The sequence below is a fragment of the Miscanthus floridulus genome, chromosome 8 (genome assembly GCF_019320115.1).
Source record: "Miscanthus floridulus cultivar M001 chromosome 8, ASM1932011v1, whole genome shotgun sequence".
Classification (NCBI taxonomy): Eukaryota; Viridiplantae; Streptophyta; class Magnoliopsida; order Poales; family Poaceae; genus Miscanthus; species Miscanthus floridulus.
The window spans coordinates 29,406,085-29,427,652 of NC_089587.1; the positions used below are offsets into that span (position 1 = coordinate 29,406,085).

At 41.9% G+C, this 21,568-nt stretch overlaps 1 pseudogene; it reads right to left on the reverse strand.

Annotated features, from left to right (window-relative positions):
- Window positions 1-8,798: 8,798 nt before the first annotated feature.
- Window positions 8,799-10,160, reverse strand: LOC136475356 (uncharacterized; annotated as a pseudogene).
- Window positions 10,161-21,568: the final 11,408 nt, after the last annotated feature.

The following is a 21,568-nucleotide window of genomic DNA, read 5'->3' on the forward strand; positions in this document are numbered from 1 at the left end:
GGAGGACCTATCTAAAATCCCCACCAAGGACAACAATCTTTCCACCAAATGGTAGGTTTGACCGGCCCATTATATCCCATAGGCTATTGTCTAGTGCTTCCACATTTTGCCTCTTTATCATAGATGCTTTGTCCCAAATTATGAGAGCTGCTTGCCGCAGCAACTTGGTAGTACCACTCTGTTTTGTGAAGCTACAACAACCACCCTCTTGAAGAGTGAGGGGTATCTTGAAATGCGAGTGTGCCATCCTCCTGCCTAGCATTATGGCTACTACGACTCCAGATGTAGCTATAGCCACGGCAAGCTTGTCCTGGCTATGTAGTTTTGCGAGAAGTGCCCTATATAAAAATATCTTTCCTATCCCGCTAGGTCCATCCACAAAGAACAACCCGCCTTGTTTGCTGTAGAAATCGGCCATTATCTCATCATAGGCAGACCTTTGCTTGGTGTTGAGTGAGTCACACAATAGCACATCTTCAGGATTCTGCTCGACGTTAGCTTCCTCAAATATCTCACGAGGAATATGCCTAGCATCGTCATATGAGTGATCAATATCTGGAAGAGGAAATGACCTTATGCCCTTCCCCATAGACTGCAACATGTTTCTAATGTCTATCAAAACCATTTGTTGCACCAGATCCGGGGATGGATGATTGCGGCTGCAGTCCTCTGACATTGCATCGTAGTGTTTTTTTCCACAACCCCATCACATCATGCGGCTCGTAGAATACCAATATTGTTGCAAATAGCCTCCACAGGGAGGAAGGCATCTGGAGTAAAGTAGCTTTAGTTAGACATTCATCTAGTGTCTTGTCTTCTTCGATTAGACCCCTCCTTTCTGCAGCTTCATGGAACAAAGGTAGTAGCACGCCATCAACCATCCTCGGATGTTCGTATGAGGTAGCACCAGCAACATTGTTCAAGAGAACACAAAGAAAGTAACGTTCTTCCTCAGCGGGATGAGCCACGATGACTCTTCCAACTTGAAAAATGGAGTTTTTCCTTTTCTGCCATAATTTACCATCAGACTGCTAGGTAAAATGCTTTGGGAAGTCTCAATACAAGATTCCACGGGCTTCCTCATGATTCTTGTTTGCATCGAAGTATGTTGTCAGCATTGACTCTTCTACACCTAGCCTATTAATGATCCGTTCGACCTTATCCTTTTTATGAAATGCCACTATGTGCATGTTGGGTAGATGAAGCTACAACTACTGTACTGGTGGATGGTTCTTGTTCAAGTCAAAGCCATATATCCTCCATAGTGCTTCTGGTGGCGTCACCCACCGGGCATCTCTATACTGCTTGATCTCATCAATGTTCCCTTTCTCATCTACTTTGTCGGTCTCTCTCATCACCATCGATGCCCTATCATGTCCCTTGTATATGTATTTGAATATATACTTTACTGATTTAATGCTCCCACAAGCCTCAACATTGATATGGCAGTTGAAGGTACGTAGCAGGCAAGGGTTATAAGGCACGACCCATTGATTGTCTAGGTAATGGCCTTGAACTTTTAGCGTGCGGCCATCATTGCATCATCGATAGATAGGGTACTAATCCTTTCCCTATGACATTGCCTCATAGAATGGGCGTGGGTAATGGTTCTTGCATGACCTGTGGCCCACCATACACGGTTAGTACAGATTTAGTGTCCCGCAAGGACCATGCATCATATGCTTCATCACCATCTTGTAGAGCTCAAGGTACTTCTTCTTGTTTGGTAGCTCTACACTGATAATCATGTCATATTGCTCGAGACATGTGAGCTTGTACTTTCGTTCCATTATCAGCAAGAAGTGTGCATGTGGCAAGCCCCTCTTCTGGAACTCCACTACTTATACATAAGCCTTCTGATGAGGACATGACACCCATGCATATGACCATGTTTGGTGCATGGCACGAAGGGGTAGGAGGCTAGCAAGGGTGTCCAAGTCAAGAAGGAGGTCTGAGGCTAATTTGGTTCGAGTCCCCGAGGTGGAGGCCCAAAGCAACTCAAGTTCGAGTCTGTCTCGGGTTCCAGGACCAGTCTGCCTTAAACTGGTCACCTAGGACGCATCTGGACTCCATTTTTGATGATCCACATATGCATGGAAAGATAATTTGATAAGGAAGCCAATCCAAGTGGTCTCACATCAAAAACTCTTCGGAATCAATAGGAATCGTCAAAACAAGTCAGCATCTAAAATCTACCAGGGTGCTGTGACACCAGTTTTTGGTCCGTTGGACCGTGTATCATGTTTGGGCCCATTAGGGGGCGCGTCCAGGGGGGTGACGCCCAAGACTCTATAAATAGTAGCCATCGCTCTCCTTAGGGTTTGGGTTTTATTTAGTTCTTGATTTCCTCATGAAATAGACGTCGTTTTGCTACAACTGTCGCCACCAAGGCCGCTTGCTGTGAACAAGGGCCCTAGTTCTTAGTCTTGTTTGCCTGTGGCGATTAGTCCTTTCAAATAAAGACTTGAACTCTTTCTCATTATCATAAGCCTCATATTTATTTGCAATTTCAGATTGCATTTATCTCATTCTTGCTTGTGTTCTTGATTCGCTTGTAGGAAAGCCTTCTCGGCGAGGTCAATCGCGTTCATGTGGTTGCTAACCAACGGAGCAGTGGTGTAACGGTTGCGGGGTCCGAATCAGTCTTGGTTCGAAGCCTACATCGTGAACATCGAGTCTCCACCAATCGACATTATCATACCTTTCGGAAGATCAGGCCTAGTCTACATCAAGTGGTATCAGACACCTTGTTGCCTATTAGGTATAACTTTATTTTTTCCTTTAGATTGTTACTATTTTTGTATTACCTATAGTCCACAAAAAGCAAAAAAAAAACATTGTAACATATTCCCTGTCCTATAGCCTCATTGTTCCATGCAATTTCGTCTCTGTTTCACGTTGTTGAGTTTGTGCCCTAGGTCAAGTTCTAGTTGCTGGTTTTAGATCGTTTTTTAGTCCGGTTTGGGTTTTCCCCTTTGTTTTTCATCATAATCCGTGAACATCTCCAAGGCTTGTTGAGTTTCCTTTGTATCCATCAAACCTTAGTCCATACCATCTAATTTCCTACACTTATCTTCACTATTTCTATCAAATCATTGCTGTTGTGACCAATTTTATGCGCATTGTTCCCGTTGCCCTCTAATTCAGAGTGCGTTCGAAAAACTGGTCTAGTTTTCGCATACAAACTCGGATTTTGACGTTCCATATATCAAAATCAATCAGAAAAAAATTTCAGATCTGTCCATCCCCGCTCTATTAGGGTCAGAGATTTTTATTTTGGTCAAAAAGTGGTCACAAGATCCTGTTTTCATGGTCACAAGGTTTTTGTCGATTTCGAGCACGTCTTCTGGAAATTCCATAGGCCACGTCTTTCACTTGTTTAAGCTCATATTTTCTGTGGTTACTTCTTTTGTGCTCCTAAGTGAAGAAAAAATATCAAAAAAATAAAATAAAAATAAAAAGTCGAAATTTCTAAAAAAATAACGACAGCCCAAAAAATAGAAAAAAGAGAGGCGCAAAAGAGGAACAATATCTAGAGGCACACATAGAGAGCGCCATTTGAGCTGTGTTTGCGAGTGCTAATTTCTACCTTGTTCCTAATCATATTCCTGCTGTTCACATCACTTGATACATCTGGTACTTGGAACGTGAGTAGGCCAGCAACTAAGACAAGTACTTGGGATATTTATTCAGCTTTGCTATTCAGTTGTGAATTTTGATATTCCTTGCTACTATATTATGTATGTCCAAGATCCACTTTCTTCTAACCAAGTATAGGTTTGCCTTGCAACTGTTACACTCAAGCTACAATGGTATCACAGTCACCGACCGATTGCACCGCCTGTTGCTTTGGTAAGAACACTTGTAAGACCGTGGTAAGACGCTTGAGAGTTGAGTGCCTTGTTTTTTCTTGTCCACAACCTAAGTAGTTGATAGGGATAATACTTTTGTGTTGTCTTTTGCTATCTTCTAACAATGACAGGTTGTTCGTATCCACCGACTTATGATGGTATAGGTGCCGATGAGTACATGGAGTGGGAAATTGTCATAAATAACATATTTGCTACTCGCTTTATGTGTCCAAGGAGGAAGGTAAAAAATGCATCTAGTGTTTTACGACATCCTGCTTTATCTTGGTGGGAGTCTTTAGATCCTTCTAATAAACCTCAAACTTGGAATGATATGAAAGATCTTATAAGAGAAAATTTTGTTAATCCATCTCTTATAATTAATTCAAATGATGAGGTGCATCAACTAGATCAATCTCTTGTTATTCCTCCTGCTATGCCTAACCTTTTGTAGGACAATGTACAAAAGAGCGAGGATGCTGTGATAGAAAATGAGATGCTCACATTCTCATGTGACAATTCAAAACCATCAACTATTACTCCTGCTGAACATGAGAGCAAAGGTAAAACCCACGATGCTAAACTCACGGAAGGTGAGAGATCTCTTGATGTAGACTAGGCCTGATCTTCCGAAAGGTATGATAGCGTTGATTGGTGGAGACTCGACATTCACGATCTAGGCTTCGAACCAAGACTTATTTGGACCCCCGCAACCGTTACACCACTGCTCCATTGGTTATCAACCACGCGAACGCGATTGACCTCGCCGAGAAGGCTTTCCTGCAAGCGAATCAAGAACACAAGCAAGAATGAGATAAACGCAATCTGAAATTGCAAATAAATATGAGACTTATGATAATGAGAAAGAGTTCAAGTCTTTATTCAAAAGGACTAATCGCCACAGGCGAACAAGATCAAGAACTGGGGCCCTGGTTCACAGCAAGCGGCCTTAGCGGCGACAGTTGCAGCAAAACGATGTCTGTTTCACGAGAAAATCAAGAACTAAACAAAACTCAAACCCTAAGGAGAGTGACAGCTGCTATTTATAGAGTCTTGGGCGTCACCCTCCTGGATGCGCCCCCTAATGGGCCCAAACATGATACACGGTCCAATAGACCAAAAACTAGTGTCGCAGCACCCTGGTAGATTCTAGACGCTGACTTGTTTTAATGATTCCTGTTGATTCCGAAGAGCTTTTGATGTGAGGCCACTTGGATTGGCTTCCTTATCAAATTAGCTTTCCATCCATATGTGGATCATCAAAAACGGAGTTCAGATGCGTCCTGGGTGACCAGTTTAAGGCAGACTGGTCCTCGAACCCGAGACAGACTCGGACTTGAGTTGCTTTGGGCCTCCATCTCGGGGACTCGAACTTGAGTTGGTAGGAGGCCAGCAATGGTGTCCAAGTTAAGAAGGAGGTCTGAGGCTAATTCGGTTCGAGTCCCTGAGGTGGAGGCCCAAAGCAACTCAAGTTCGAGTCCGTCTCGGGTTCCAGGACCAGTCTGCCTTAAATTGGTCACCCAAGATGCATCCAGACTCCGTTTTTGATGATCCACATATGGATGGAAAGATAATCTGATAAGGAAGCCAATCCAAGTGGTCTCACATCAAAAGCTCTTTGGAATCAATAAGAATCATCAAAACAAGTCAGCATCCAGAATCTGCCAGGGTGCTGCGACACCAGTTTTTGGTCTGTTGGACCATGTATCATGTTTGGGCCTATTAGGGGGCGCGTACAGGGGGGTGACATCCAAGACTCAATAAATAGCAGCCGTCACTCTCCTTAGGGTTTGGGTTTTGTTTAGTTCTTGATTTCCTCATGAAACAGACATCGTTTTGCTGCAACTATCGCCGCCAAGGCCGCTTGCTGTGAACCAGGGCCCCAGTTCTTGATCTTGTTCACCTATGGTGATGAGTCCTTTCGAATAAAGACTTGAACTCTTTTTCATTATCATAAGCCTCATATTTATTTGCAATTTTATATTGCGTTTATCTCGTTCTTGCTTGTGTTCTCAATTCGCTTGCAGAAAAGCCTTCTCGGTGAGGTCAATCGCGTTCGCGTGGTTGATAACCAATAGAGTAGTGGTGTAACGGTTGTAGGGGTTCGAATCAATCTTGATTCGAAGCCTAGATCGTGAACATCGAGTCTCCACCAATCGACGCTATCATACCTTTCGGAAGATCGGGCCTAGTCTACATCACCTTCACCTTCCCAAGTTTGTCTTTCTCCATCAACATTTTCCTCATCACCTCTAACTTTGCTCTAAAGACCCATGTGACTTGATCTGGGTGGTCCTGTGGTGTTTGACAGATCATCCCAGTTAGGGTTGCACATCATTGTGAGGAAGATATCAGGTTTACCATACTTTCGCACTAGAGCCATTGCATCCATGTATCAGCGCCTCATATCATAGGGTCCTCCGATGAATGACAAAGATAGGACAATACACCTTCCAACATTCTTAGTAGATCCTTCACCTAAATGCATGCTATCCACTAGGCCTTGGTATAGGTCAGCTCTCAAAGTATCTTGATTGTACCTCATGTAGTCTAAATGTGAGCTCTCAATCTTGATGTAGGTGTCGACGATGAACTGCTGGAAAAGACGCCAGCCATAGAGTATTGGATTAAATATCCCTGGCTGCATCTGGAACTTGTAGCGGTAGTAGTCACGCACGGAGACACATGTATTTGAAACAGGTTCTATAGGGAGACATTGTTCGAATTAGTATCATGCGTTAATAAAAAAGAGTTTATATTGCATTATTGAAAAGAGTTCAAGTTACCTCCATCATCATCATCACCATTCTCGGCATGCCTTTTGCGGATTGCTCAAGCTCGCTCAACTTGAGCCATAGTCACACCCACTTTTGGAATGCAATTGTGCCACCCGAGCTCACCCCTTGGAAAGAACAGTGGGTATGACAGTGGGTCATAGCATGCATTATATGAGCGGATGTCATGTATAGACTGATCCTTCCCTTGTAGGAGAACACTATGCTTGAATTGGGCATGACGCTCACTCCCCTCAACCCAGACGACAGCCACCTCTGATGTCAGTGGCATGTTATATGTTCTCTGGTCAAGCCACTGGTCAAGGTTCAACTCGACCTGGTAATCCTCCAGATTTTCAACGTGTCCCATACTCCTTAGTTGCTGAGAGTATGGATTCCTATTAAAGATACTAACCAATTGCTCTATAACTTCTTTGTCGTTTTGGGCGCATTGCTCATAGCACTTGCTCATCCGATGCTCGAGGGACGGATCATCGTCATAAAAATAAAGCTCAAGGTGTCTCTTTTCGACACCCTCCTCTTTACCAAATGAACATATGTTATGGTAAATCTGGCCATGGGCACAGAATGTGTAGACACCGCAGATTCACATGTTAGTGGTCACACGATCTAGGTGGCAGTATAGAGAAGTAAAAGAGAAGTGGTCGTTGAAATATCTGATGTTTGCACGAAAGTGCCTAGCATCAGTATCCGATCTTGACCACAACCTCATGAGCTCTGGTGGTGTCTCATTAGTTGAAAGATGAATCTTTCCACCTCGACAACAAAATTCGGGCAGTTCACCCTCAAATTTCTTTGCGTTGCAGTGCTCGCAGTTTGGCCAACGGTAGCATGTGTGACTCTGACAGGACATTAGCGTAAACCTTGTCGTATGGATCTAGGACATTAGGCTCACTATTGTCTTGCTCATCTGTGTCAAGATTGAGCTTGATGTCAGCTCCCTCCTTGTCGTCTTCTAACAAAATGTTGTTGTGTTATGCATTGAAAGAAAGTCTGTGAAAGAATGTTTTGACTATTACATGGTGTACCTTGTCAGGTGAAAAAGTATGCCTCATCCTCTTCCTCGTCCTCCTCAAATATGACATCCACATCATAGTCTGTGCAACATGGCCATATATATGATGAGAGAAACATAATGGCATACAAAAAAGGGATAAATTTAATGAAGAAAATACCATCCTCGACCATAGAGTCTGACGTATGAGCTTGTGCACCGTTTGGAGGCATTGAAGAGGTACCATCAACTACAGACGGTTGTGTCTGTGTACCTGTGCAATTATTAGGTGGTGGAATTTGGAGGTTCCTGGGTGACACCACCTATAGTAAGAAAAATTATGAGTTTTTGGAATAGAAGAGCAAAGGTGAAAGTACCAACAATATATAGTAATCAAGGCTAATTACCGTTGTAAACCACACTCGATTGAGTTGGGTCATTCGAATCATTACACTTTCCATCTGCACACCCTCTAGCCCTTCTTCCAATGTTTGCTTCAAAAGCCCGATTGCGACGAGATAGAAGGGCATTTGTCTCTCTAGTGGTCACTCACTGCCTATGTATGGTCTATGCCATAGCCAATTCAGGGGTCTGGACTTCTGGATTATGAACTACAGATGGCACGATGTCAACAGGTGTGCCCCTCAATTTGGGTATTTCCATATCATGTGAAGGCGCTTCAGGCGATTGAGGCGAAGAAGGGAAAATAAGCTAAGGGTTAAAGTGAGGGCTCTCCATGGCGATTGAGTCCGGATGCAGATTGTTGGCTCAGCAATCTCTCACCATCGTATTGTATTTTTTGTTGATCTCTTTTCATTTCAACTTCTTCTCTTGTGGAGTCATTTGCAGTTTCCTTGCAGTATTTTTTGCCGCATACAACTCACGCCGCCTCTTGTTTATTTGTGCCTTTTGTTTAGGAGACATTGCAGCCCTTCGTGCTCTATCTAGCTCATGCTTACACTCTTTTGGACATGTGACAAAATTGTCGATGGAAGGGGATGTATTTACAGCACCTATATTTTAATAAAAAAATGTTCGGTCTCAATGTTTAATCGATGAACAACACACAATAATTGAAATTGTATGATAATGAATTTACGCAACAGTGTCAGCTACGATGGTGTTCAAACTCTTTTTGTAATTAAAAACAAAGCCACCATTCTATAAAGGCATACCCATTTCTTGAAAAGTGTCGATATCCGTCTCAGTTAAACTATCGTCAATATCATCAAGTGCTCCAATGGTTAAAGGGACAGCACCGTCTAAAAATTTATTCATATAATAAGTATCCTACAACACCACGATAAGATATTGCTACCGAGAAATCAATATTATTTGCACACCTATTGGCTAGGCAGTCTCCTTTGGAGTCATTTGTAGCATCATTCCTGTATTTTTTGGTGTATTTTTTGTTGCATACAATTCACGTCGTCTCTTATTCTATAGCGCCCTTTGTTCAGTAGACATTGCAGCGTATCGTGGTCTATCACGATCACGCTTATGCTCATTTGGACACGTGACAAGCAGGTTGATGGGACTAGGTGCATATCCCAAACCTATATATCATGGAATGACACTTTAATCAATGCACATTAGGATGGTGTCTAAGCACAATTGGAATAAATAAACACATGCACGATTCACCAAAATTCCAAGCAATGGATACAAAAGTGTACCCGTTTCAATGTCATCCACGTAACCAGTGCCACCAATGTTGCTTAAAGGTACCAGACCATCTACAAATATAACCATACAATACAAATTGAACCATTCCATAAGCAAACTATGTCACTTATAGTTGCCACACCAATAAATACTTTTGTTCTGCTAATAAGTAACCTGATAATTGTTGCAAGCCATTACTATAAGTTGATTGCCTATGGAGCCCGTCACTGTTTTCGTCCATTTCATTTGTTGTATTCCCATCTGCAAGTTCAAACATAGTTGATTGTTATTACTTAATCCATACAATAAGCAAACTATGTCAACACGTTAATTGCAGTCGCCGCACCAATAAATACTTTTATTAGCATAATAAGTAACCTAATAATTCATTGGCGCCATTACTGTTGGTTGAGTGCATATGGAGTTTGTCACTATTTTCGTATGTTCCATTTGTTGTATTCTCATATGCAAGTTTGAACATAGTATAAATAAATTGTTATTAATTATAACACATATGGCTTTTAAAGTGACACTCAGCAACACCACCATACCTGTTGAATGAACAACCTCATTGTTATGGGAATCAACACGACCTTGGTTATTCATCTTATACCTCTCACGACGTTTCTTGTTTCTTTCACTCCTCTTTTCATCAGACATTGTTGCATACCGTTCTCTATCCCTCTACCTCTTCTACTCATTAGGTCGTGTATGATTCCCTTCAATAAATTTTTGTGAGTTAGAAACATATGAACATAGAATATGTAGAGATATTTTAAAAGTTTATTTACCTCCATGTGTTGTATTTGTAAGGTCCCCCAAAGGTACCCGATCACTGGTTGGCCTTGGCGTGTCCATAACACTACCTGTCACTTTTAGCAATGTTGTGCCTATGAAATAATATGACCAATAAATCTCATTATTGCCAAAAAAAAGTTAAATAGGTCGATAATATGCAACCTGAACGAACTGGATAACACTACGAATAAAGCTGGAGTATGCACAATGGAAAAGGTGGTCATGAACAGATCACCGAGACCAATAGGCCACATAGATTGTCATTAATGTATTCAAAGTGCACATATGAAAAATGAATCTTGATTTCAAACTGCATTCACAATTATCCTTGCAAGATAACATATTCACATTTTCATAGTACACGCCATGTATAAATTTAGAAAATGTGGAATGGTATATTGCTAAGAAAAGCATACTATCAGCCTGTGCATCCACCAATTTATTTACAATATATGCCAAGCACTCAAGAAGAATAGTAAAGTGCCTGCAACTGTAGGGCCAAGCTACTAAAAAATCATCAGGTCCTACCAAGTGACTACTGAAAGTTTTACTATGTTTCAGAGTTTCTGCTCTGGTCTCTCATTCAGGTAACATCAATTATCAGAATAGTTACTTTAGTACAAAAACCTTGATACAGTTGATCCAAATTATTTGAACCGAAAGTATGCACAATTAAACATTTTTTAAGTTCACAATTGCTTACTCGATTTACTGGAAATCAAAATCTTTTATCTACAAAAATTATTTTGGCTGTACTCTGAAACATTCTCCTAACAGCATGATTTCGATTTTCCCTGTCTCTTCATTTTCTCAGCCAAAACCAACGTTTAAATAATGTTGAAAGTTCTATGCTTTTTGTGTTTGTGTAAGCCAAATCATTGTATATTGATCAGTTGAGCATCCGAAGCTACCTGCAGCAATCTCTGCTCTTCTGAACCTTGCAATCTCTGTTCCTATGCTGTTTATCTAAAATTTGGAGATACCCAGACTTATAATTAGTAATAACTAGTCATACGATTAAATGATTTAAATATGAAAATCAACTATCAATATGAAAATCAACTATCAAACCAATCCTGGTTACAATTGCCGGACCATGAACAGTAGACAGAAGTGAAAATAATATATTTTTACAAATAATGTCAGTACGTTGCACGGATTCTGTAAATTTTATCTACACCTATAACGATGCATGTGCTTATAGCTTAGACGATAGAAATTTACAAATCTAATTTTATTTTAAAAATATAAAGCCCGTCTCATGATCTTTATGACCTATGTCGTATAGATTAGTTTATACAAAGCTAATAAAATTAGTTTCTCTCTTTTTCCATACTATTTGTATCACCTGTATCATTCAACGCGGATTCCGCAGCAGAGCCAAAGCGAGGTGGTGTAGTTTTTTTTTACGAACTCTACACTATCCGTGGATGGACGACGACATGGGCTGGGGCTTGCCTATGCAGGCCTCGTGCATCGCGGTGCTGTGTTCCTGCAGGGCTTGCCCATCATCGTCGACATGGACTCGACCAACGCACGCCGCCACCACCCATATATGTCTTGCCCAGCAATGGAGCCTCTCAACAGCTTAGCAAAGAATTCATGGATGGTTGCAAGTTCTAACTTTTGAGGCACAACCATTGCATATGCTTACCATTACATTACATAATCTAAAATTCAGTAGTTTGAGTACTTGTAAATCATGTTTTCGGTGGTCAAATACTCAAATGCAATGGCTCCAAGCCTCCAATCAAGAGACCGGCTGTAACAAATATACAACTCTGAATATGTTTTAAACAGGACAAGCAATAAACAATGAAGCAATCCAAATTTCATATGGCCGCCGTGGAAGTACCTGCGGAGCAGCGGTAGGTCCTTACGGATGAAGCGGCTGGTTTCAACGTTGACGATGAGCCGCACGTCGCTCTACATGGAGCAATGCCGACGTTTACGAAGCGTCGCTCCGGTGGATCTCGTATCTATGGAGGAAGGTGATGAAGGACAGGTAAAGGAAGAAGGGGAAGGAGAGGTATGCTCTATGAAGGACAAGTAAAGGAAGGGGAATGATAGGCGGCGTGATATATGGGTTTTCTTTTAGGATATGGAATTTGACCGAGGAATGAGTGGAGCGATACAGAGAGGTGATGATGACACCCTTACATATTTTTTAGGATACGAAATTTGACCCAGGAACAAGCGGAATACGACGTAGGCAAGGGGAGGGGCGGACCGATGGAGCGACGATTGTCGCACGAAACGGTGGTCTTACTTTCTTTCTTGTTAGTTGTCCACCTCAATGTCCTTGTCCAGCCTCCACGGCTCCACCTCGCTTATTGCACGTGTGGCGGGCGGCGGGGGCTCGGGACTGGCGGAGCAGGGAGACAGGGAGGGCGATGTCGAGGGCCTTGGTGTGGGCGATGACATGGCAGGGCCTAGTGAAACGGCGAGGTGAGCGATGGGCACACATGAAGCAAGGAGACAGGAATGGGGAGGTCGTGGCAACAAAAAACTGGTGTGGAGCGCCGCCAGTCGGGAGGGGGCCATGTGCGTCGCCGTCGACCAAAGGAGTGGGCCATGCGCACCACTGTCATCACAAATCGCAAGGTGAGAAGAGGGTTGCGGCTAGGGATTGAGGGAGGTAAGGCGCTAAGCACTGGGCGACTAGGTGAGGATTGTGTGCCGAGGCCCTAGGGGCGGGTCGCCTGTCGTGTGCGGTCCACCAGTTTCCTACTGAGGGCGACATCGTTTGCGTGACTTCTGTGACTTTCCTTCTGACTCGATCATGGGGAGGCGATAGCACCACGAGGCAGAGCGACGTAGAAGTTTAGGACGCGCGGTATCGCAAGGGGAGGGGCGGACCGACGGATCGACGATTGTCGCACGAAACAGTGGTCTTACTTTCTTTCTTTTTAGTTGTAGGAGAATATGAGTGGTAGCCATAAGAAAGTTTTTGAAGGTATAATGCGCATCACTTATTATCATTGACTTATTGCACATATGGCTACTATGCTTATAAATAAAGGATTTGTTTGGTGCCCTGATCTGACTTGGAGCACAAATATTTTAAAGCGTGGAGATAAACATGTAGTGTACACAGGAGTGACAACGTTTAAAAGTCCACAAATGTGTTGCCATGTCCTATTGGTGCACTGAATATAGTCTCGTTCATGTTGCAAAATGGTGAGCCATTTTTGTTCATCCATATCTGTAGCATTAGGAACTGGGTCATTTTGATATTATTATCCATATTTGAAGCATTAGAAAGAGAGCTATTTTCATATTGGTTCCAAATATGCATACTTGTTAACAGGCAAAGAAGCTGTTTACTATGGCACTGTGTAAGCAGAGTCAAAGAAGAAGAAAAACAATAAGTGATAATGTAGGAAATATGAGTGGACCTTTGGTTACTTCTGCTGCTGGTTGGATATGGTGTTTAGGTTCTACGCTCGTGGCTTTGCAAATGATGTATGACACGATGAAATCTATAGGTAAAAAAATCCTTTTGGCTATGGATCTATAAATGATATGTAAAATTAAGAACCTCCACATAGAAGTAAATATGTTTCTTTGTGTATATGTTTGCCTGTACCATAGTATGTAGTTGTGTATTATAACGTTTGAGGATCTTACTTCTTCGTGGGGGATTCTGTGAAGGAGGCACGGTTTGGGTAGCCTTTGTTGTATACGTTTCTTCAGTGCTTCCTTTGTCCTGCATAGTTGAAATAGGATGTTTAGATTAAGTGCAGACCATATAAAGACATGAAAAAAGAGAAGGAAAAAAACTCTGAAGCGATCACATCTAAATAGGCACATTATTATTGGACAGCAAATGTGCTAAACTTTGAAAAAAAAGCAGTGTGGGAGTTGATTGGATTACCTGTTCACTGTTAAGTATGATAAGTACTACCATTTGCACTCTCCTGTAAATATAGGAGACATGGTTTTCTAAATGGTTAGCTTTCTGAAGGCATTCCACATAGATTCGTTGTATGTATGGGACTATCAGTGGTTCTCTTTAACAATATGTGGTTGCCAAATAGAAGCTATTTAGTTTTTTGTGCATAGATCTAATCATTAACAATCTGTCTTAACAAGAAATTGTAGACAGTCTATACCAAAATTCCAGCAGAATCGATTGTATCGTTGATAGAAATCATTTGGCTGGTTTTTTGCAAAATGACCTTAACCATCTCTTATGCCAAGTACAGGTGCTGGAGTAGCTGCAAGCTGTCTGGTTATTTCAGCAGCAGAAGCTTTGTAGTGGAAGGAATTTAGCAAATAAATTGTGCCACAAAGTAAAAAACACAAAGGAATTAGCAAAATAGGCCTCACTCATACCAATATTCATAAGAGTTTGGTAACCCTCTTGTTTTCGCTACCTAGGTAGTGAGTGACCTGTAAGGAGATAAAGCAGGACAACAAAAAATCATACCACTTCAATAGCAAGCATTACAACAAGTTCTTCGACCTTATCTGAATGCTCATTCATTGTTGCCTTTGAAAATCTTAACCTATAGGAATTGACGAACTAACAAATATTTAGATGTTGCAGGCATAAGTGACGACAAAAATAATAGATGTAAGAATTAGTAATTACTACTCTATATTAGCAAAAAGACTACTGCTACTATTCTAAATGATAGAAAGTTTGGTGATCCAGGGCATGTTATCTATTACATGACATAAATCAAAATGTGCAGTCATTTATGAAAATAAGCCTAGCGTTTCGGTAAGCAGCACATTGGAAGTCTAAAGTTGGGATATTTTGTTGTGTTCATAAGGAAACAAAGGTGACACTGCAAGAGTTCAAATCCAATCTTCCTTTTTTTGAACTGACTGATTAACATACGAATAGTTTGCAATAATGTGTAGCAGGATGGGTCATGTCTAAGACAGTTGACAGGTCACAATAGGTATGAATTAGTGAACTAATATGGTGGTTTTGCTCTGCATAGTTGAGCTCTAGAAAGATCTACTTTAGGTGGTTGTACCTGTTGATGCAAAAGTGGATCTGCAAACACAAAGGGCTAATACCCGAATCGATATCCAAAGCGTGCCAGTCGATTTGACCTGTTAATCGACAAGGATGAAGATACGAGCACTTTGATCCTGACAACAGCGATACGCCCAGAAGTCACGGCCAAGAGGTACTCACATGGAACTCGAGAATCGCCGAAGGTCGCACTGAAGCGATGCAACTCGCCGAATCAATGAGAACTCGTAAAAAGGAAAAAAATGCAAATTGACGAAGTCGCCGAAAAGTAAGTAGATGCAAATAGGAGTAAAAATTGGTTTTGATATTGATTTTTTTATTACATTGCCCCTCAATCTATATTTATACCCTGATCTAAAGAGACATAACCAAATACGACTAGGACACCAAGTCCATATCTAAGGAAACACGTGACTCTTACATGAATCATACTCTAACAAATATAGAAAAGGAAATCAACTCCTATCTATTTCCCTGTCCGCCTCAATTACGATGGAATTCTCACCGACCTCCTTTCCATCGGCATACTTCCTGTTTCATCGGCAGTAGTTTTTAAGCCTTCCTTCATCGGCATCAACAATAACATCTCCAACCTTATCGGCAACGCCCGAGTCTAAATCAACCTTTCCATCGATCACCACCATAAATCGGCAACCATCTTTACAAGCTGATTTTCATCGACTGTCAGCGTATACAGTAACTTTCCTCCTGCCGATTAGCCCACTCTGATCATTTTGACATGTGCAAAAAATGGTGTCAACACACGCCCTCCAATTTTAGAGTATAAAACCATTAATGCTCTGAAATTTACTCTAGATAACGTTTGCCTTCGCCCAATTACCGTAACTCACCCTCCAAGCCAAAACTTGATCTATTATCAAATCTAATCAAATCTAGTCCTGATTCACGCACCTCAGTAAATATCGCACAATTTCCAACCACTCTTGCCCTGATTATGGTTAAGATACCAAAACAATAATCCATCGGTAAGATCCTAACATAATAATATCGTCATTTTCAGAATTAAAATATCCTGTACCAAGATCTCTTCTAAGTCATGATTACTTGCCATCAAATCATCTGTACAATCTCTTGATTATCGTGCGAACAGTTACCATATCCATCTGAACCACCTCAACCCACATGCGCGCGGCATAGAGATAAGTCTAGAATACCCCTACTCCAAGCGGCTTATAAATAGATTTCTCCAGAACGCTCGTCTTCTACCCTCAGACTCCAATCTTTGGCATTCTCTCTTTCTGGCGGTGACTCCGACAAACAACTACGCGACCTCAACCAACAAGAACTTTTCTCCAGCGTCAACCTCGAGTCTCTAGCTCGTGCCCCCATCTACCTCAAGATAATGGCAATCAACTTCGACATCCCTATGGTTCATTCCACTTCCGTTACTTTTTACCTCAATTCCTCTGGTCTTTGCGAGTTCATACAGTTGGTAATTTTTTCTCTTTTTCTTTATTCTTCGGATCCTCTAAACTTAGGAACTTCGCAACAAATTAGTTATTCCAACCAATCAGCCACATTTCTAATGCCTAGGACCAATGGGCAACCCAGATCCAACTGATCTGATTAATGCAGAGGTTAACAGAATCCCTTTTAGAGCCCAAAATTTCTCTCTGAATTTATGGAAAGATACATTCCGATCTTGGCCCAAAACCACCAAAGGGTGGAAAGATTGGTACTTGAGGGTCAACAGGTCGATGCAAGTACACTAGGTAGAACGGAAGCTAGACCAATGCATTAGGCTATCCATTGCAGATATGCAAAAGAACGAGTCAATGATGATTGCAGCTGCTTACTTCTGGTCAGACACAACAAACACTTTTATGTTTGGACATGGCCCAGCTACTCCCACACTTGCCAATGTCTACATGCTCACTGGCTTGGACATTTCAACTACCGATAAAGACTCCATCTACGGTAGAAAATCTGAATATAGGGTGAATACCCGCAACATCGGCGGTTGGACGGGATATATTCAAGAATGCTAGAGGACTGGGACAGTCAACCAGAAGGAACATGCCACATTCTTGAATATGTGGTTAGAAAAATTTATCTTCTATGGTCGATCAGTAGGACCAACCAACGCCTTCCTCCCCGTGGCTGAACTCTTGGCCAATGGTGTAAGGTTCCCTCTTGGCCGATACCTTCTAAGCTCTACTTATCATCTTCTTCATCAAGTGTCTCAGAAACTTTTGCTTGGCAAACCCATTAGCAGCTTAGGAGGCCCATGGTGGTTTATCAACATGTGGCTGAATGCCTATATGCACAAACATTTGCAATGGGACTTCTTTGCCCAACAATTCCCACGAGAAATTGCTGAAGACCACGTGCTTGGGGATGAGGAATCGGCAACACGCTCACCCCTCAATTTTGGTGAAGCCATAATTATCCTCCCTGGGACAGAGGCCAATGAAGACCAGATCGACAGATTCTTCCAAAGCTTCTAAAATGGTCTTTCTCGTGATCATAGGGCCTGGGTACCTTATATTGACGAAGAAAATAGATTCCCCCTTTTTTTCAACTTTGCCAATGACACTCTGAATCAGGAAAATGAACTCATGATGGCCATCATTACTCCTAGGGCAATCCCAGTAAACACATTCGGTAGCGGGAAAAACACCAATATCACGTATGAATTTTACAATCCATCGGCAGTATCCCGTCAATTGGCTTTTGGGCAACTGTCAATCAAATTTTGTTTTGCCGATGTGATCAAACCTAGAGAAACAATCACCTGCGGAACAGATTGGAGTAGGGTAGTGCGACTCTCCCCCGATGTCGATACTACAGATGTTGATCTATCCATCTGGACGCCAACATCTTTCATCACCGAATCATATAAGCAATGGTGGCGAGAGTGGAGGGAACAACTGTTTGCAACATCTGCTCACACATATCGGCACATGATTGACCCTGAATATGCCATTCCTGATGACACAGTAAGTTTCTTTTAACTCCCTTCTACTTTTTCCTTTCATATATCGGTAACTAACTTTCTCGTGACAGGTTAACAACCCAGCACCATCTATGAGCAAAAGTGGGAAACCCTTCGATCTTCGGCATGTTTCCCCGATATCACCGATCGGCTACAACGCCACCACCTTAGCTGCTTTGACTCACTAGAAGACCCGTGCCAAGACCATCACCTCCAAGTCCAAATTGGCTACAGCTAGGGCCACTCCATTGGCTGCTACTACAACCCTGATCAAGGCATTCAAGGTAACAACCCTGTTTATTTCTACTCATGCCGATCACAGACTGTATTAACATTAATCATCAGGGTGTAAGAGCCACTGCTGGATCGTCATCGGCAATTCCTCCGACATCAAGCACCACTACCTCTGACAAACCTTCAGAGGTATTCCTTTGATTTTATATTTTATCTGTTAAATATCATACCTTACACTTGTTTTGCAGCAACCAATGGGTACATTAGCAAGCGTACCAGATGTTCAAGCTCCACAACCAACAAGTGCCGATGCCCCCAGCCAACCGTTGCTGAGGCCCAAGCAAAGCGCAAAGCCTTAATAGATGTCGAGGCATAGCCAAAACGACAGAAGTCCATGCCGATCCCCACATCTGCCCCAACGTCATCGATCATCATACCCCAAGGGCCAACCACCGATGAGGCCACAGAGGATATCCCATCGGCAAGCTCAGACAATTCTCCACACGGCATACTCCAGGCTGCTTCCTCCAGCCAAGTACAGGAAATTGCCTTGAAACAGGTAAGCCGATTGACCTAATCGATTTATAATATTCATACTTATCCTTAACTGACCTCTTTTTCTTTTTCTCAGGAACAAGACTCCCCAAACAACCTATTTTCCTTTGCCATTGATGTTTCTGATAATGATGGAGAGGAAGCAAGTTCTTCCCTTGCACTGGGAACAATATCGGCAGAAATTAAGTCCAAGTTGGAAGCTCTCCTGGACTTGTTACAGTAGGATACCGCCCAACTGGTAGATGACTCGGACCCCGCAAAGACAATTTTCAAAACAATTCGTGGCTAGGTCCCTACCGATGTTGAAGAAGCACTCTTCCCAGTAGCCCATTTAGAAAGCCGCCAACTACAATATCAATGGGCTGCTCAATGCATTGCCGATAGAGCAGCTCAGGCTCAACTCAAAGAAGAGATGCTACAACTGAAACAGATTGCCGATGAGAAGCACAAGGGTATCAGCAACTTGCAGACTTCGGGCGCTGAACTTAAGCAGAAAATCTTAGATTTATCGGCAAAGAGGATGGCTCTATTGGCTAAATAGAAAGAAGTCGAGGTAGCCTTAACTCATGCCCAACAAGAAGAAAGCCAGCTACCCGATGCCATCAAGGCCCTTCAGCAAGAAAGAGACATCCAGGCTCACAAAGCCTTGGCCATAAAGAAAAAACTCAAGCCTATGGAGGGTGCTGCCGATGAAGACATCAAAGAAATGAAGAAAGCCGACCAGATTCGCCTACGTGCGATATTGGCTATCCAATCCTTGTTAAACTTGTAAATCTTGTCTATTGCATCGGCACTATATGAGACATTAACATCCTTGTATAATTCTAGCCGATAGGACTGTTATCGGCACTTATACTTTTATGCATCCATCCAGATACTAGGGTAATATTTCTTTAAATATTTTCCATTTAATGCTCTGGGAAACACAACCCCTTCGAGGGTTTCTAGAATATATGCGTTATTAGGAATAGACTGATTTATCCGATATGGACCTTCCCAATTAGGAGACCACTTTCCAAACTTTAAACTTTTAGTCCCAATCGGTAAAATCAATTTCCAGACCAGATCTCCATCGGCAAACTCCTTTACCTTCACCTTCTTGTCATACCATCTGGCTACTCTTTTCTTATTTTCTTCGATGCTAACTAAAGCCCTTAACCGATGACCCACCATATCTTCCAACTAATCCTTCATAAGAGTATCATAATCATCGGCTGTCAGCTGATTTTGAGAACGTATTCGCCTAGAGCCAGTTTTAATTTCCCAAGGCAATACTGCGTCGTGTCCATATACTAACTGATAAGGCGTTACTTTGGTTGCACCATGACATGACATCCGATATGACCACAAGGCTTCATTTAATACTGTATGCCACCTCTTAGGATTTTCTTTAATTTTGCGCTTAATGAGTTTGATGATCCCTTTGTTAGAAGCCTCAGCCTGACCATTAGCTTGAGCATAATATGGAGAAGAATTTAAAACTTTAATTCCCATACCTACAGCAAACTCATCAAATTCTCCCGATGTAAACATAGTACCCTGATCGGTAGTGATAGTTTGAGGAATACTAAATCGGTAAACAATATGCTCTTTCACAAAATCAATCATATTAGCCGATATCACCTTTTTAAAAGGAATTGCCTCAACCCATTTTGTGAAATAATCGGTAGTAACCAGAATAAATTTATGTCCTTTGCTCGATGGCGGATAAATCTGACCGATGAGATCGATAGCCCATCCCCGGAACGGCCAAGGTTTAATTATAGGGTTCATAGCCGATGCAGGCGCTCTTTGAATATTACCAAACTTTTGACACCCCTAACATCCTTTAAAATATTTAAAACAATCTTCAAGAATAGTCGGCCAATAGTATCCATTCCTTCTGATCAACCACTTCATCTTGAAAGCCGACTGATGTGCTCCACACACTCCTTCATGAATTTCACCCATCAAGCTTTTCGATTCATCACTGCTAACACATCTGAGTAAAACTCCATCTATAGTTCGATAATATAATTCATCATCGAGGAGCACATACTTGGTAGCTTGGAACCTTATACGTCTTTTAACCTTTTTATATGGATCCTTTAAATAATCGACAATCTCCTTTCTCCAGTCATCGATATCGACTACCGATGTTAGCACTTCCTGAATAGGCTGATACCCTGAAGCATGCTGAGCTAGTCGATTAGCCTCTTTATTATGTAGTCGAGAAATATATTCAAGACGAAAATCTCTAAACCCTTTCAACAATTGCAAACATCATTCATAATACGAAATTAAAACTTCACTTTGGCATTCATAAATCCCAGCCAATTGATTTATAACTAGCATAGAATCACCAAAGATTTCAACAGCATCGGCACGTATCTCCTTCAGCAATTCTAACCCTTTTATCAAGGCTTGGTATTTAGCCTAATTGTTTGTCGATGTAGCAGCAATCGGCAATGAAAACTCATACTTCCTTCCTTGAGGTGAAATCAACATAATGCCGATACCTGCTCCTTCACCACATGTGGACCCATCGAAGAAAAATGTCCAAGGAGCAACCTCCAGAGAGTCCACTGTATTACAATGCTGAGTGACAAAATCAGCCATAACCTACCCCTTAACTGCCTTAGTCGATTCGTAACGTAGTTCAAATTCTAATAATGCTAAAATCCACTTGCCGATTCTACCACTTAATATCGGCATCGACAGCATATACTTGACTACGTCGTCTTTGCATAT